Genomic DNA, 13,020 nt, shown 5'->3' with positions numbered 1-13,020 from the left:
GATGCTCAGCTGTTACAATACTGTATATTTACTGTATAACCATCTTATATCATTTATATCTACTATATAGTATGCCACAACCAAACTGCATATTCTAATTTTAATAAACAGAACTACGTCTAAAACGAACAGATTAAATACTGCTGGAGACTTGCCATTGGCTGTTGTATTTGAATGAATAAATAATAAGGTTAGTCTAAGAAAGGATAAGGGGCTATTTTGGGCATGTTTTACTATAAAAAAAGTTTTAATTTAATATGTGTTGGGTTATTACGTTTATGTAATAATAAATTGCATCGTTTCTGATATATTTTAAAGATGCGTTTTATTTTTTAGTTACCGTCATAGAGAACAGTAGTACTTTTCCTGTGACTTAAATACTGCTGAAAACACCTCCAAAGCTTGAATAAGCTAAACAGATGATAGTGGGCAGGAACTGTAAACGCTAGCGCTTGCCTAAAGGAGATATTTTTTGTTTAAAGAGACTCCGTTATTTTAAGGTTGGCTGGACATTTTTTGGGGGGCAGAAGCCCCCCCGTAGACCCAGCCCTGACATTTGGTTGCAGTGGGAGTGGCTTGAGCCCATGCTGTCATGCAATACGATATATGAGAAAAAAATCATGGCATGCATGTACAGCAGAGCTGCCTGGTGCGGTATAAAACTTCTAATTAATTTAAAACAGTTAAGATTACTTTGGGTTGTTTTAAAAATCTTCTTTATTTGCTTATCAAATTTTCAACCCAGTATCACGCTAAAGCGTGTAATAGACACGCTGGTCCACTAAAGGATGCGTGCCAATGTCACGTTTGCCGCCTCTAGGCGTGAAAATGCTACCCAGTCTCACAAAGTTTCGTGATATAGTCACGTATTTTTTTGATTCTTTTTTCGTGCTATTATCACGAAATTTCGTGTTTTTTCGTAGTCGTATAACGAATTCCTGTTTTCGTGTGATTATCACGTATTGGTTACTCGACTGTTTTTTCCTATTTTTAAACCATTGTCGCTTCGGTTTAGGGCCAGATTTGGTGCTTGCATTAGAATGTCACTTAATATATTGATCTATACTATTTTTCCTGATTTATTTTTTTATATGTCGCCTGGCGTTAGGGTTAGAGTTGGGTTTGGTTAGGGATGTCATTTTATGTAAATCTAACCCTAAACCGAAGCGACAATGGTAAGAAAATAGGACAAAACAGTCGAGTAACCAATACGTCATAATCACACGAAAACAGGAATTCGTTATACGACTACGAAAAAACACGAAATTTCGTGATAATAGCACGAAAAAAGAATCAAAAAAATACGTGACTATATAACGAAATTTCGTGAGACTGGGCTGGAAAATGACACGCATTTATGTAAGGAATAATTGACGACGGGCCATTGAATTATAAGAAAATAATGCACACCAAGGTGGTAATGCGGCACGACGTGAAGCGGAGTGCCGTTACACCGCAGGTGTGCATTATTTTCAAATAATTCAAAGGACCGGAGTCAATTATTCCGCTTATACCACGGTTACCACAAACATTGCTCTGGTGCCTATTTTTAAGACATTTGAAAAGTTAGGTGTGCGGTTTACAGAAAAATAATCAACACCCATAGAACATTTCTCAGCCAATCAGAATGCAGCATTCAACAGACCCGTGGTATAAGAGGATGATAACCAAGAGGGGGGCGATAATTTGCTCAATGCCAACAACTTCAACAAGAGAAGCGACGCAGTGATATTGCGTTCTCCGGAGTTCCATGGGTAAGGCTAACTTGGAAATTTGGTGATTAATGTTACTAAAATTGAGTAAATCCTTTGTGTTAAGTCTTTGTTGCAACGTTAGCAATATAATATCACCGCTAAGGCAACAGACAAGTCAGTGCACGCGTTTGGTCAGAATCCAATTGGCTCATATTTAGGACATAACGTTAATTGTTTTTTCAGGTGCGGTCATTTAAGAAATCCTAAAGTTGGTGCAGCATAACATTTAATTTGCGTGTGTGGACTATGGAGTTATCTATAGTGGTTTTTACGTTACTAAGGTCAGAAACATTATTGGATGACTGTTTGATAATCAGCTAATGTATTTATCACAGAAAGCTGCAGTGACTGCATTATATTATGTTGCTAAACAGTTGTTCTAGCGTTTTTAAACCAGTAGTTTTATTAATTTCGCACGGAATGCAGTTTGTGAAATAAGCTCTAAATGAAAAAATAACCGATTAAAGAGAATAATTGTGTTCATTGTAAATCTGCTCATCTAAACATACAAGGCGGAACCAATCGATCACAGAGAGCGATCGCTGCTGACACCGTCAGCAGCACTCACATTCAGATTACAATAATATTTCACATTATTAGTGTTTTTACTGTTTTTTATATCAAATAAATGCAGCCTTGGTGAGCAGAATAGATTTATTTAATTATTTAATATTATTTATATTATATAATTAGGCTAGTTTGTGCAGTTACATTTGTCAATTGATCGTTAGAAGGGATTAAAATTGATTGTGTTATGTTCTGTATTGTTGTTAATAAATCTGTCAGAAGAAAGTGTGTAAAAGTTTGACTACAGTAACCATATCTAAGCTTCAAGTACCAAGATAATTATTTCATTTATTTCTCTGAATTCAGATCAACTGTTCATTTATGCAGTTTATGCTTTATTTATAGGTAGCATAACTGTTACCTTTTTTTTTTACAGTTCTGCATATATAATATGACAAACCAAGGAGACTTTGCTGTAAGAGAATTATTCCTGTTTTTGTTTTCTTTTCTCAGGTCCGGTCAGTACCCACCACCCTTCCCTGTTAACATCACCCACAGTTTATACTTTTTCTTAGAAAACCAACGGCTCTTTTAAGAGCCACTTCAATAATCAACTCACTCACTCTCCTCAAGTAAGTATTGCTTTTTAATTTTTTAATCTTCCCCTGCTTTGTACTTCTCAAAGTCTCTTTCACTCTCTCCCGTTTACTCTTCTTTATTAGAAATGCCAGGCCAGGGATCAACAACTAGAAAGTGTGTGGTCTGCCATACACAACTAAATGTAGCTTGCAAAACCTGCAACACATGCAAGGTAGAGCAGCCACATAAGCTTAGGGTAAAAAAGAACTGAAGAAATTTGATCAGAAGTGGGAGAGCTGGGTGCACGATGAAGATGAAGATATGGAAGATATGCTGGTATGAAATTGCGATTATTGTTTTATATACATACAACATATATATGTTATTTTGCGTGTTTGTTATGTTTTGTATTTGTCAAGGCCTGGAAGAAAACCAAATGCTTGGGGGTCTGAGGTTTTGACACCCCGTTGTCACTTGACTGAGACATCCATTACATGCTTGGAAAGATTAAAGAACCTATTCAAGGTAAGATTTTTTTTTATTTATTAAAAATTACAGGTAAAAATGTGGTGCCTTCTCTCAACTAATGTAGTACTCAGATTGTGGTTGATGCTTTTAGTTTACAACTGACGTGTGTGCGTGCGTGCGTGTGCGTGCGTGTGCATGCGTGTGTGTGCGTGCGTGTGTGTGTGACACATTTGTCAAGTGTTGAATGCATGCTCGAAAGTGACCCATGCAATTTAAAGGGATAGTTCACCCAAATAATTAACATTGTCATTATTTTCTCATTCTGATATTGTTCTAAACCAGCATGAATTCCCTTTGTCTATTGAATACAAAAGATATTTTGATAATGTATGATGATGTTGCTTATTGACTTCCATAGTAATTAAAACCAATACTATGGAAGTCACTGAGTACTGTCAACTGCATCCTTGCCATCCTGCAGCTACAACTGCTCTCAAGTGTTGGGAGAGGTTAAAAGCTAGCTAGCTTTATGTAGCTGATCATGTTTAAAGATCAATAAAATAACATTAATAACTCCATCTGCTTGGTTGTCAGTTTAATTTAAAATAAAATTAAATGCACACACCAGATGATCCAGTCCAGACACAGGACGACAGACGATATTAAACTAAGCTTGAACTAAGCTTGAACTCTAATGTGAATTAAAGGGTTGACACTTGACATTTTATTCTACAAATGCTTGCAAATAGGGCTGCAGGATAAATTGCATGAAATTGTCCTGCACATCTCATCAGTGAAGTCAGGGCTGCGTTCAGCCCCGACAAAACGTTGCACAACGTTTATTAAACAGAAACGGTGATGCATTGAACACTCTCTTGAGATGACGTAAGCGTTGCAACTACGGTAGCTGAGAGGCCATTCTTTGTGTTCTTTTTTAAATGTTTCTGAGGAGTGATCAAATCGTTATAAATGTGTGTTTGATACTGTAAAATACCCTCGATGTTACAGTCACTGACCTTGGTGTCCAGAATGAAAGACAACATTCCAACTTGAACCCATTGAGCGAGCTGTCTCTTTACTATCGCGTGGTTTTATACATCTTGCCGCTGATTGGGCTGACATTTCTGACACACCCACCAAACAAGAGAAAACGCTTCTAAAACCTGTTGCGTTCCGTTGCACACCGTTTAAAGGAAACATGTCGTTCAACCCGGAAACCGTAGCAAAACGTTGCGCACCGGTGTGAGATTGAACGTGCCCCGGTTCTTTGATTAGTAGTAAATCACCATCACCTGTTTTCAGATGGAGCAGCATTTACTACACAAAGCTGTGTTTCTCTGAAAAGCTAGGCAATATCCCATTCATTGTCACAGGCAATTTGTCAACAATGATAAATGCAATATTGCGTAGCTTGTCAGTGTACTTCGCTTTGTGTGGTAAATGTTGCTCCATCTGAAAGCAGGTGATGGTGATTTACTACTAATCAAGGAACCAGTGTCTGCATCTAGAGACCAAACATTGGCACTGATGTATGTTAAGATATGTCAGTACAAGGCGTTTTTCTAATTAAGACGCTCAAACATGCATTTTACTTTGGGACTAGGATCAACTCTGACCAGGAAACTACCCCTAAAGGTGATAACACTGGTCCTATCAGAGTAACTTTACAATTGCATATATTTTATCATTTGTTTATAACATTAACTATCACATTGAATTGCCAGACACTGTAAATAGTAAATATGAATATTGCAGTTATACAATTTCAGTATAACAGTAGAACAAGTGGCACAATTGGTCAACAACCAGACTATCAAACATCCATCACATTTCTATTTTAAGTTATTACTGTTTGGTAGAACAATAAGCACTTTTTACATTTGTAAGGTCTACATCTCTTGTTACTACTGTGGCTGCAACTTATGATTATTTTTATTGTCGTTTTTCTCTTAAAATAATTGTTTAGGTGTTTGGTCTATAAAATTGTTAAAACGGTTGATCAGTGTTTTCTAAATAATTCTGTATTTCGAAAATGTAGGCGGGACCTCACAAGGTGTTGCAGAACAAGTCAATAAAACCTCATCAGCCCGAGTTGAATCCCCAACTGGACCACAAATGGCCCAACCTGATCTCCAGGTACCAGTGGCCCTGCCTCAAACCAGAGCAGCTCCAACTGGACCACCAGCAGCCCTTATTGGACCACAAAAGTCCCCAATTTGACAGCCAGTATCCCTTTTAGGACCCTTAGGACACAATGCAACCCCACTGCAGCAATCTGGGAAAAGAAACCCATTACCCAGATGGACCCCCAAGAGCCTCCCCAGTTTCTCTTGGAAAAGGTAAGCAAAAAGGAGCTTTATGAAGTGCATTGAAAATAAATTCTAAGCTTTATAAAAAACCATACTCTTACTTTGTGTAATGTGAAACTGTAATCAAATTAAGAGTCCTGGGATCCCTGCATTCAAAGCATTTGGAATAGGAGTTGCAGAAATTGATATTTATATACAGTGGTGGTCAAAATTATTCGAACACCTGACAGATCTGAAATATTGATTTTTTTTGTTTCCAAAACATGATTACTTTTCATAACAATGGTTGCTTTGAGCACAACAAATATCAGATGAGGTAAGTCGTACTGTTTTTATCCACTTTAACTTTATTATTTGGTATGTTCACCTTTTGCAGCAATTACAGCAGCACATCTCTCTGGCATAGTGTCAATATATTTCCTCAGAACTTTATCGGTAATGTTATCTCATAGCCCATGTGGGTTTAATAATCTGTCAGGTGTTCTAATCAATTTGGCCACCACTTTAAGTAATGAAAACAGCATTTCATGAATTTTGACGAGAGGTACCATCAATCAAATAACAGTTTTGTGTGTGTTTGGCAAATTCCATGAAATGCTGTTGTCATAACTTAAATCATGCCTGTGTTTGCCTATTTCTAAGACATCGTTTTGGTGGGCTCCAATTAGGGGTGCAAAATATATTGACTCTGTACCTTTATCACAATATTTCATTGCATAATATCATAAAGAAAAACGGCATACTTTCTGTTGACTGTGTGGCTTAGTTGGGTTAGATTTAGAGCCCACTTGGAACTGCTAATGATCATGTTTCATTGGCCAATTTCCCAGTCACGTGCAAGTGTCCATGCAAGTATAAACTGTCTAATTGAGATTATAAAGCTGTGGAATAATAGGCTATTTTCTGTTGTGATTACTTTACTGTGATGGCGTTATTTCTTACTGACTGTACAAGACCTTTTGCGTCCAGTGCTCACCGTGTGCAGCCTTTATGAAAAGAAGTTTTTATTATAAACTGTGACTAATTTACATAATAATTTCTACATTTTAAATGTTTCTCTGTTGTTAACAGATGGTGTGAAAGAAGGCTTTCCAGCTCTGACTACAGTGCGGCCAGATCAAGAGAGATCCCCTCTTGTCAGTGAACTACGGCTCTGTGTAGTAAATGTCGCTCCATCTGAAAGCAGCTGATGGCCATTTACTACTAAACAAGGACGAGGTTTACTGAGGGGATGCGCGTTACAATCACATGCGATTAATTGTGCAGCCCTAGTATGTAGTGTATTACAGCCTGTTGTGAATTAATTAACAGTACTTATCTGCAGTGTGAAAACTGTTGTACATGGTGGTTCTTGCACTCTATGGGAAAGTACGGATTTGATTTGAGGAGTGTATATAAAAAAAAAATTCAGACTATTACTCCCATTCCATTTTCTAAAATGTATTATTCAGAAATTCTGAATAATACGTGTTTCTCGTTTCTCCAAGTTAATTTGAAACAAATAACCAAATGTGACCCTGTCTGTAAAAACATGGCCTAAAGTCTAAGAATCAAATTCTGAATAATGTGCATCATTGATTTCACCTATTTATTTCACTATGATTTCAATGTTTGACACGACCTTACTTAGTCAATATTAAGGATATCACGGTAACATTTTCACACAATGTTCTTTATGTTGGAAGAGTTTATGTAGAAAATAAAATAAAATCACAGTTATGCAGTGATGTACTTATCATAAAGTAAACAATGTTTTTTTGAAAACCTTATATTTACTTTGTTTGACAGTAGAATGCCATCTATCTTTATATATAGGAGTATGAAATTATCTCAACCACCCTACCCTGTAGTTTACTACAGTATAAAACAAAAAAAAAACTACAGTGCGAAAACTGTGCCCCCTAGCTTAACCAATTATTGTAATGCTTGTTTAGTGTAGTGTTAAGCTTTTTGAATGTAGTATTGTATTCCTTTCAAAATGCCCACACAATGTGACAGGGAGACAGGATTTTTACCCTGTGAAGAGGGTTGCCAAATCCAGAGTTATTAAGGTTAAATGTAATACAACTCAAACAATACACAGGTTATATAATGTTCCAGTTGAAAAGGGATGATATAGTTTTTTGTTTTGTTTTGTTATTGATGTAATGGTCTTAAACTTATTGGTAAACACAGTAAATATTTGAAACTAAAAAAGTCCCACTGTTTTTTAGGGCCAGAAATGGAAGCAGGTGGAGTGGGAGCCGTGCAAACTTTGGTATGTACAACGTCTCAGTGTTAAAACGCATGCCAATGAGAAGTGGCATGTTCACTGTTAATTTTAATCTGTTGTCAGTATATCTAATTGCCACTAACACCTACTGTCCACAATTAACATGCAAAACAATTTAGGCAAATAATGAAATTAAGGTAGTATGCCCAAACTAAATGGCCTGCGTGAAGTCATAGTTCTGAGGATTTGTCAACCCATTAAACTCCTTGTAGAAGATAAGGTCGAGACAAAAATGTAAGATTTTGGCATCATTGCAAAATGAGCTTTCCTTGTCTCTAGGTATTTATATAGAATTCCCTGTTACCTTGCTCATGTGCTTTTCTTTAAAGTCTCATTCTACTTAAGAATTTTATCAGTTAAAATGCATCTTTGAACATCATAATAAAAAAATAATATAATATAATGATATAAAAAAAGTTTTGCTTGTCACATTGTATGCGCAGATCTATGAATATGCTAATCTACTCAATTGCACAGCTAAAACATCTGTATGTAGAATCTACTTACATGTATATGGTCTAAGACCAGTGGTCACCAATCCTGGTCCTGAAGGGACGGTGTCTCTGCAGATTTTAGCTCCAACCCTAATCAAACACACCTGAAGGACCAGGATTGGTGACCACTGTCTAGACAAGGTCAAGGTAAACTTTATTATCCACAGGTAGGAAATTCATATGGTCACCTTACACGCTCCAAACAGTAAAAAGATAGAAATATAAATACAGCAGACATTAAAAACATTTAAACATTGAGAACATAACACAAAAAACACAATCCAAACAGACAAATAAGTAAACATTGAAAAAACATTAAAAAATTTTATAAAAATTAAACTAAACTAGCTTAGTGCTAACATACACAGTATGCTCATATTTTAAAATGCCTAAGAATTTTTAATTCTATTGTTGTACAGTCTAATTGCTGTAGGCACGAAAGACTTACTGTACCTTGTGGTCCTAATTTTCTTTTGCAGAAGTCTGCCACTTGACCTATGGCTTTTTAAAAAAACTCTGATGAAGAGGGTGGGTTGGATCCTTTAAAATTTGTTCTGTCTTTTTTAAACTAAGGTCATTGTATAGTTGAGCCACAGATGTTTGATCAACTCCAATGATCTTACTAGCTGTTTTGATTATTCGTTGCAGTTTATTCTGGTCCTTAATGTACATATTACCAAATGCACAGATAAGGCCAAATGATAAAACACTCTGCAAGAGAGCTTTATAAAACATCTGTAGAATACAGCTGTCTATTCTAAAATGATTAAGTTTTCTTAGGAAAAACATCCTCTTCTGCAACATTTTAGACTTATTTTGTGCACATTCATTAAAAGTCAGTTTATTGTCTATCTCAACCCCCAAATATGTATATGTTGTGACCCGCTCTACTGCTACCCCATTTATATTTGATAGTGGAAATATATTTCCCTTTTTAGTAAAATATATAATCATCTCTTATGTTTTCTTTGGGTTAACCAAAATGAAATTATCTGTAAACCAATCACTAAAACCCTGCACCTCTCTCTCAAAACCTTCTAGGGATGCAGCATTAGGTTTTACAAAACCCACTAATGCTGTATCATCAGCGTATTTCAAAAAGGTGTGATTTGAGGAGGTTGCTTGGCAACTATTAGTATATAAGGTGTACAGAATGGGGGACAAAACGCACCCTTGTGGTGCCCCTGTATTAATGGCTTTTAACGATGAGACACATGAATTGAATTTAACCTGTTGACTACGGTTCGTCAGAAAGTCAAAAATCCACAGAACTAATCTTGGGTTAACCTCCAGTTGTACCAATTTTTTTACCATCAGGTGGGGTTGGATTGTATTAAAGGCACTGCTGAAGTCTATGAACACGATTTTAACAAGACTCTCTGCCTGTTCAAGGTGCTCATATATGTTGTTTGTCAAAGTCAGCAGTGCATCTTCAACCCCTCTCTCTGCACGATATGCAAATTGGTTTGGATCTAGGGATGGAGTAACCTCCCCTAAAATCTGTTTCAGGATTATTTTTTCAAAACATTTCATTACTGTAGATGTTAGGGCAACAGGGCGCAAGTCATTAAGTTCCCTAGGTTTATTGTTTTTGGGTACGGGCACGATCAAAGATTTTTTCCATAGACAAGGAACTACACCAGTGTTTATTGACAGCTGGAACAGCCTTTGAAAGGGCTGTGCCAGCTGATCTGCACACACCCTTAATGTCCTGCTGCTAATACCATCCGGCCCCCTAGCTTTACAGGGATCCACATGTCTAAAATAGGACTTAACATCATCTACAGAAATGTCAATGTTTACACCTCATACTACTGATTTCTTTATAAACCAGTTCCTGTTCAGCGGTAAAATCATACATATCAAATCTGCAATAAAAATCATTCAAATCATTTGCCATTTCAAGTTCATCTTCCACTGCCATGAGATGCCTCTTAGGCTTGTACCCCCTGCCAGGCTCTCCTAGTATCATTTCTGAAAAAATTCTCTAATTTGCGTTTATATGCTGCCTTACAGTCCCTGATCATACCTTTTATGTTTTTCTGCACAGTCCTTTTCTCCTCTCTGTTTCCTCCTAATTTAAATAGTATTTTTTTTGGTTGAGAAGTTGTTTTAGTTCTGGAGTTACCCAAGGCTTGTTGTTGGGAAACATCTTCACAGTCTTTTTAGGAATGATTTTGTCCTCGCAAAATGTTATGTACCCCGAGATTGCAAGCGCCGCATCATTGACGTTTTCGGTCCCGCCAGTCACTACATTCCAGTCCGTGCGCTCTAGACAATCGCGCAGTGCCTCGGACAGGGCCGCTGGAAGTCATTTTGAACAGGGGGTGCTGTGAATTTTTTTTTTTTTTACAAAAAAACCTATGAGCCTATAGGCCCATTTAAAATACATTTTAAAAATAAATACATTAAGTTTCACACTACTTTATTGTCATATACACTTTAGTGCACACAGCAGGGTCTGAAACACACAGACATCAGATTAATATATGCGCTATTAATAATCAGAAGCAGAAATACTTATAACAATTCCAGGGGAAATTACTTTCGTTACAACTTCAGATGTACATTACACACACACACACACACACACACACACACACACACACACACACACACACACACACACACACACACACACATATATATATTGGAAACACAGGGGATTTTAAACTACGGGAATTAGACTGCGGAGTATTTTCTCCATATAATTAGAGACAAAGTTGTTGAATAATGAATTTGCACATGGCTTGTCTTTAATTGTTAAAAACACCAAATTGAGACATAAACAATGTTAACATCGTGATTCATTTATCACATATGTTGTCTTAAAGTTAAATGTGAACTTCACATTCCTCTCTTTCGAGTTACCAGAACAAAATGCAATAAGTCAAGTAATGCTTTAACACAAAATTGATGTAAAAGAACAATGAAGGCTTTCTTTTGCATTGTTGACTTGCATATGCTACTGTGATTTAATAAAATCCCACCAAAACACAGCTTTAGGAAAACAGCTGCAGTTTTAATGTGTGTCTTAAAGGAAAACACCACCATTTTCAATATTTACTATGTAACTTAGACAAATGAATACATATCTTTTTTCAATGCGTGCACTTAATCTGTACAGCGCTTCTTGGGTGCTTTGGCATTTGGCCTGGCGCCGTTCGTTCCTTGGGATCCAGGCAGGGATGAATTTGGAAGCCACCAAACACTTCCATGTTTTCCATATTTAAAGACTCTTACATGAGTAGTTACACGAGTAAGTATGGTGGCACAAAACAAAACATGGAAAGTGTGGAAACCATGGAAGTGTTTGGTGGCTCCTAAATTGAACCCTGTTTGGATCCTAAGGAATGAATGGGGCTAGGCTAAATGCTAACACATTCAAGAAGCGTTGTTCAAAGATTAAGTGCACGCGTTGAAAAAAGATATGTATGTATTCATCTAAGTTGAGGTAAGAACATAGTAAATATTGAAAAGCTGTGGTGTTCTCCTTTAATGTGTCTACAGTTTATTTGCCCAACCAAACATGTAATTGCATTTTTTCTTTTTGTGTTACAGATAAAAGCAGTGGCCATTTGAGTGGGTGGCGGATGGGGACACTTGTTAGTGCTTCGGCATCTTCTTGGGGACCTGATACAATAAGAAGCACTATTATTTTCTCTGTGTAACTTGTTTTTCTTTTATGTTTTAAACAAACACTTGTTTCTTGGACCCTTTTATTGCTCCTCCTTTCACTTGCTTTTTTGCACTTTTTTGGATATTAATACTGAATACTGCTAATACTGTTTTGCAACCAAATTATTGTCAATTTAACTGTTTTAATCGATGTTATATCCTACTGTGATGTAATGATGTTAAGTACAGTGAGTCTATTTACTTTACTTTTTTCAATAAACATTGAGGAATTCATTGGTTTCTTTATTTTCACACACACTATTTATTAAAAAGTCTACTTGGTGAACATTCAAGACAACATAAAATGTATTTGCTCAGAGAATAAAAAACATCCATAGCTGCTGATCCTTGTATTATTTATAGGAAAACTGTGTAGTTTCTAGAAACAAGATATTTTGTTATGCCTGTCTTGTGTTGTTAAAACAAATCAATCATCCATTCTAATTGATCACATATTTTACCTACACATTTTATCTATCAAGCAATGGAAATGCTGTGGTTTAGAGCATCTTAATTTTTAAGTGGCAACATGATAGACAACTCTATACAAAGCTTTTTTACTTGAAGATTGATGGTGGGAAATAAGTAATTGTTTATACATTTAATAATTTTGCAGACGCTTTTGTCCAAAGCGACTTACAAATGAGGTAGCATTAAGAGCAACACAAGAACAACAATACATAAGTGCACCAGAAATAGTCTCAGTATGCAACATATATAAACCAACAATACATAAGGTGTTGAGTAATCACATCATCATTTAAATGTTACCAAATGCATTGTGAACTTCTGAGCAATAGAAAAGTTTTAAAACATCAGTGTGTCATATAATAGCTCTTTAAATTAGATGATGATTCTGAAAATAACCACTTACCCATATGTGCACAGCCCAAACAGACAGACATGATAAAATTAATAAGAGGATGGACACTGGAGTTCTGCAGTACATTACTTGAAGC

General features: G+C 36.3%; 1 long non-coding RNA gene across 3 annotated transcripts; it reads left to right on the top strand.

The window, feature by feature from the left end:
- The first annotated feature begins 829 nt into the window (after nucleotides 1–829).
- On the top strand, nucleotides 830–12,295 carry LOC129453323 (uncharacterized). 3 transcript variants are annotated; one of them, XR_008647387.2, is made up of 7 exons: nucleotides 830–1,754; nucleotides 2,775–2,893; nucleotides 2,984–3,176; nucleotides 3,260–3,365; nucleotides 5,347–5,647; nucleotides 6,689–7,874; nucleotides 11,945–12,295. It is a non-coding gene; the product is annotated as an uncharacterized lncRNA (long non-coding RNA). The 3 variants fall into 3 exon arrangements; XR_008647388.2 differs by having other exon boundaries at nucleotides 830–2,893; nucleotides 6,689–6,888; nucleotides 7,831–7,874; XR_008647385.2 differs by having other exon boundaries at nucleotides 830–2,893.
- Nucleotides 12,296–13,020: the final 725 nt, after the last annotated feature.

This window comes from Misgurnus anguillicaudatus, chromosome 23 (assembly GCF_027580225.2).
Source record: "Misgurnus anguillicaudatus chromosome 23, ASM2758022v2, whole genome shotgun sequence".
NCBI classification, from domain to species: Eukaryota; Metazoa; Chordata; class Actinopteri; order Cypriniformes; family Cobitidae; genus Misgurnus; species Misgurnus anguillicaudatus.
The sequence above is the reverse complement of the archived record's forward strand: the minus strand, read 5'-3'. Positions and strand labels throughout refer to the sequence as shown.